This window comes from Acomys russatus, chromosome 19 (genome assembly GCF_903995435.1).
Source record: "Acomys russatus chromosome 19, mAcoRus1.1, whole genome shotgun sequence".
Lineage (NCBI taxonomy): Eukaryota > Metazoa > Chordata > Mammalia > Rodentia > Muridae > Acomys > Acomys russatus.
Genome location: NC_067155.1, coordinates 33637114 through 33643113, shown reverse-complemented (window position 1 = coordinate 33643113; position 6000 = coordinate 33637114).

The window sequence follows — 6000 nt, the reverse complement described above, 5'->3', positions numbered from 1 at the left end:
TTGTCGCTCTTTTAGTAGCCGTCACAGAAATCATACGTTCACTTTTAACCAAGCTTGGAGAAGCGTTGCGTTCTTAGTCTGTAACACGGTAAGTGTATGACCTACGCTAACCAGGTTCCCCATCATGCTGCCATCTTAATATGCACTGTCACTGAGGTAGTACGTGGAAGTTACAAACTACGCTTCTCCTTGTATTCTTCCTTGGACTTTACAATGCATTTGGTCGTTCTTACAGGAGTATATCCTCTGTAAGGAAGCTAGTTTTTTGTTGTTGTTGTTGTTTTTAACTATAGCAAAGAAGACACATATATCTATAAAATAGAAAACTCTGAATAGATAATTTTAAATTAAGCCAGAAGTCTGCAAGAGTGAGAAACAGCTTTAGCACTCACTGTGCTCTGTACAACTAAGAACTGTACTTAGGATATTCTCATGTTTATTTCTGTTCACTTATTTTTTTATATGAGGGCTTAGATGTGCAGGGAGCACGGGGGCTGGGCAGCGCCGTGTCTGTGCTAGTGTTCACGAACGTTCCCTGCTCTGCCATTTCTAGGAAATGTTAGCACGTACCATCCATTGCCTCTGTCACGCCCACCTTCTCTTTGCAAGTAGCCTGAGTTTCCATTCCTCACTGAGAGAGAGGCGGAAACTGCTAATGTGGTAGAGGTAATCCTTTCTCGTGACCTTAGACCCAAGTCTAAAGATTAGGACAGCAAAGATCGTGTCTTGAAAGGGTCTCCTCAAAGAGGCAGAACCTTGGTGAACATCACCTTGTCTGGGTGTGGTACCTAATGACCCCCCCCCCCCCCACAGTGTAATCATGGCTGTTAGAGAGCGTAGCATAACCTGGGGCCTGAATGACGTCACAGTCACTAAACCAGCATGATCTGTAGCCACTCTGTGTCTGGACTGTTGGTTTTTTGTTTTTGTTTTTGTTTTTCTAAGAGACTATTTGTTTCTAAGCCAGTTGACTTAGAATCATTCTGTTAGTAACAAGACAGGCTATGTGGTGCAGCATTACACTTTGTAGGAGTTATGCAATTCAGAAGTGGGCTTTAGGTAAATCATTTATTTTGATGTGTTAATAATAGATTTATTGTCTGCAAATTTGTATGTAACACCCTGAGCATTGAAAATGAACTTGAAACAAATGTGTGTATGCTTCCTTGAGCTGTCCTGTCATTTGCCTTTAAAATTATTTTCCTGTGTGTTTGTATGTACGCGTATCTGCCTGCATGTGTGTGGAGGCCCAAGGGCGCCGTGAACTGTTGCCCTTTGGGTGCTGTCTCTTGTGTTTGCTGAGCCAGGATCTCACTTCCTGCCCTGGAGTTCACGAAGTAAGCTAGGCTGGCCCCAGTGCATCTCCAGAGCCGCTTGCAGCTCTGCAGCTCAGCATGGTCTCTATGGTTGTGTATCACAAGCTTCACGGGAGTCCAGCTCTCACACGTGGCTTCTGGGGATGGAATGCAAGTCCTTGTGCACGCACAGCAGGCATTTTGCTGGCAGCCACCCACCGCCATACCTGGCTCTTCCCACATGGGTTCTGGGAATCAGACTCAGGTCTTCATGACGGCGAGGCAGGCACCTTACCAACTGAGCCCTTGTTTTGTTTGAGATGTAAGTGTTGCTTTGTAGCCCTGATGGGCCTTGAACTCATGGTAATCCTCCTGCCTTAACCTCTCAAGTGTGAGAGTACAGATGTGAGCCACCGTGCCCAGCTTGACCTATGAAATTAACTTTGGAAAACTGGCAACATCAGGCCTGCTTCCATTTTCTTTTCTGTTTTGGGGGGTGGGGGGAGGAGCAGGTTTTGAGACAGGGTTTCTCTGTGTAGTCCTGCTTGTCCTGGACTTTGTAGACCAGACTGTCTTTGAACTCACAGCGATCCACCTGCCTCTGCCTCCCAAAGTGCTGGGGTTACAGGTGTGCGCCGCCACACCAGCTTACTTCCATTTTCTAACACATTAAATTTTGTTTGGGGTAGTTTAACTTGCACTTGGATTATTGCTTTCATCATTTGGCAATATGTGGCGTGAGGGAAGGATCTAGTTGCTTTGTTGTTGTCGTCGTCGTCGTTTTACTTTCAGATAGTTATCCTGGTAGTCCGTGTCTTTTGAATAATTTATCCATTATACAAAATACCACGTTATTCATGAGATGTTGCTCAGCACTCCCTACCTTCCATGACCTTGTATAATTGTGTGTGCTACCTAACAAAAATTAAAACCCTGGCATATGGTTTAGTTTGAGATTGAAACAAACAGTTGATAGTATATTCATTGGAGTGATATCTGCAACAAGGCATGGTGGTGTATGCCTGCAGTCCTTGCAAATCAGAGGTAAAACAGGAGGTCCAACCAGCCTGGACCATACACAACAGTTTCCTACAATTGTAATATAACTTGACACAATATACATCAGTGTGCTGGGTTGTGTGTGTGTGGAGGTCCGAGGTGGCTACCAGGTGTCTCTCCTCCACTCTTTTACTTTTTGAGACAACCTGAAGCTTACAGATAAGTGTCTAAGTTGGCTGGCCAGTAAGCTTCAGGGATGCTCCTGTCTCCACTCCCAATCCTCAGGGTTACCGGCCAGCATCACCATGCCCAGGTTTTTACATGGGTTTTGAAGATTGGAACTCAGGCCACTCCTACTTGTACGAAAGGTAATTTACTGACTGCACCATCTGCTCAACCCACAATATACATTTAGAAAGTAAAGACATGACGCTACCACCAGGACCACATTGTATGTGAGCTCCAGCTTTGCCCTTCATTCCTGTCGTCTCTTGCTCCACCCAGTTGTCATCCAACTCTAGCCAGGAAGTCACTTGACTGCCACACACCACACACACACACACACACACACACACAGAGCAAGCTTTATAGACTGCCTCTACTTAAAGTGAAACCTACAAGGAAGTTTCTTTTGCCACACAGATGACAACTGAAAATAATTGTGCTGAGGAGATACCTCAGTGGCCAAGGCGCTTGCTCTGCTAGCAGGGCTGGGTTAACGTCCTCAGAACGCAAGGCACGTGGGTGGCCCGCCTTTTCAGCCTCATAAGGCAGAGACCGCATGCACAGAGCAGGCTGGCTAGCCAGAATAGCTTTAGCCATGGGTTCAGTGGAGAGGCCCTGCTATTAATAATGTGGAAGAATGACTGCAGAAGATTCCAGGCATCAATTTCTGGCTTACGTATGCACACAAACCCAAATGTGGGGCCGCAGACATGCAAACATACATGCGCACAGGTACGAAAATGGAAAAAAATTCATCCATTGGGTTTTTGTTTGGTTTTTCAAGATAGCTTCTCAGTGTAGCCTTGGCTCTCCTGGGGCCTCCCTTTGTAAACCAGCCTGGTCTCAAACTCCCAGATTCCCTACTTCTGCCTCTTGAGTGCTGCGATTACAGGCATGTACCACCGCACCTGGTTCCCATTGAATTTTTAAAAATAAATTTATCTGTACGTGTGTGCGTGCCTGAGTGTATGTGGACCACATGGGTATAGGAGCCTGTGGAAGTCAGAATATTGGGCCCCGCTGAAACTGGAGTTACACGTGGTTGTGAGCCGCCACCTGGTCTCGAGAAATTGAACCTGGGTCCTCTGCAAGAATGATGAGTGTCCAATTAACAGCTAAGCCATATATTCAGCTCCCTCCATTGACTTAAAGGTTTATGATGCTTGTGAAAATGATGGGCTAGCACAGGCAACTGCCTGGAGGTGGCATAGAAGCAAGAACTGTGTGGACACAGGGAACTAGAGACCAGTCAGGGATTACAGAACAGATGGTGAACTCTGAGGAGTAAGTGATAACACAGGCCCTTTTAGAGACACATATTTAAGGTGCTGGGGAGATGGCTCAGTACCTGCCACGCAAACATGAAACCTGACTTTGCTACCCTGTACCTCCTGAGGGTCCGTGAGGATACCTTGAGGCCCACTAGCCTGCCAGCAAATTGGTGAGCTCTAATGAGAGACCCTGCCTCAAAAACTAAGGAGGAAGGCTGGAGAGATGGCTCAGAGGTTAAGGGCATTGATTGCTTCTCCAGAGGTCTTGAGTTCAATTCGCAGCAACCACACGGTGGTTCATAACCTTCCGTAATGTGATCTGATGCCTTCTGGCCTGCAGGTGTTATGTACAGCCAGAGCACTGTATACATAATAATAAATAAATATTTTTTAAAAATTAAGGTGGAGAGTGACTAAGACACTGAACATCAGCTTCAAGCCTGTGAATACACGTGCAGACATGTTCATGTACGTACACAGTTTTTAAAAATTAATGTCTATGTACTATGTATGCAGGATCCCTGGAAGGTCAGCAGAGGGGTCAGATCCCCTAAAACCAGAGGTGTAGGTGATTGTGAGCCATGTGGTTGCTGGGGACTGAAGCTAGTTAGTTCCTCAGTGCTCTTAACTAGGGAGCCATCTATGCAGCAACAAACACACACCCAAGAGACACGTGTTCTAAATGCAACAGGTGAAATGATGAAAAATGTCTGGAATGGATGAAGCAAATTTAGCACAATTGTTCTGTTGTTTTCATTTATGTGTATTGGTGTTTTGTCATCTGTTGGTCTGTGCAGCACATACAATTCCCATGCCTGCTGAGACCAAAAGTGGATGTCAGAGCCCCTGGGACTGGAGTCGCAGACAGCTGTGAGCTGCCATGTGGGTGCTGGAATGCGACTCGGGTCCTCAGGAAGAGCGGCCAGGGCTCTTAACTGCCTCCTGCTTTTGAGACCGCAGCCCACCGCATAGCCCATTCTGCTCTGGAGCTGAGAACTTGAGATCTTCCTACCACTGCCTCCCAAGTATTAGGACATAGGCATGTGTCACCATGAATGCTACCTGGTACACTGAGGTGAGGGGGAAAAGCAAGTTGCTGAACGGTACCTAGACCACGTTCAGCATCTCAGCTGTTTCCACGTAGACATGTGCAGGGGCCCAGATGCTGGATGGGATGAGGTCTTGTCAGGGAGATGGAGGTAAACTTGACATTTTCATACTGCTGGAAGTTTTGACAATTCATATCTAACTTATAATATTGGGGGGACATAATGAACAAGGAAGATCAAAGTTTTATTTGATACAACTAAAATCTAAAACTAAGCAGCGGCGAGATCGAGAAGGTAGTGTCTAAGGAGATAAAAAAAAAAAAAATCGGAAGGCTGAGAAAACAGGGACATAAGAATAAAAACATGGCAGAGTGTGGTGGCGCACCCCTTTAGTCCCAGCGCTTGGGAGGCAAAGGCAGGAGGAGGGGATCTCTGAGTTCGAGGCCAGCCTGATCTATAAGAGTTCCAGGACAGCCAAGGCTACACACAGAGAAACCCTGTCTCAACACAGACGGACGGACCAAAAAAAACCAAACCAAACCAAAACCAAACAAAAAAAAAGCCAAAAAGACCAAACAAACCCCCCCCAAAAACAAAAAGAGTGAAAACATAAGTAGGAAGTGAAGTGGATCTCCAGGCATAGTGATTCTCCAAATGTCACCTTCCCTTAGATGGTCCCGTTTGACAGGTCACTGGGGCTCCTCCCTCTTTAGTAATGAAGAGGGTTGTTTTGTCTTGTTTTGCAATCACAGGATCAGTACAACATAAACTCCAGCTGCACAGTCAATGGTGAGCGTTATGAAGGGGGGTTGTTTGGCCTTTCTCAGTAGACAGGAGATCTGAGTGCTCATCCATCTTGATGTCTTACCTCTGTGGCTGTTTTGTGAGGTAGGGTCTCTGTGTAGCCCAGGCTGGCCTCAGGCTCACGGAGCTGAAAATGCCCACGAACTCCTGATCCTTCTGGCTCTACTTCCCAAGTGCTGGGACAACAAGTGTGCACCAACCATGCCCGGCTTATGGAGTCTAGGGTTAGGGCTAGGGAAAAGCGGGAATACTGGACAGGCACTGTACCAACTAGCCTACAACCCCAGCTGGCCTGCTTGTTTTAATGGAGATACTAATTTCCTTTATCTTGATTCCTCGAACCATATTTGCGTATTT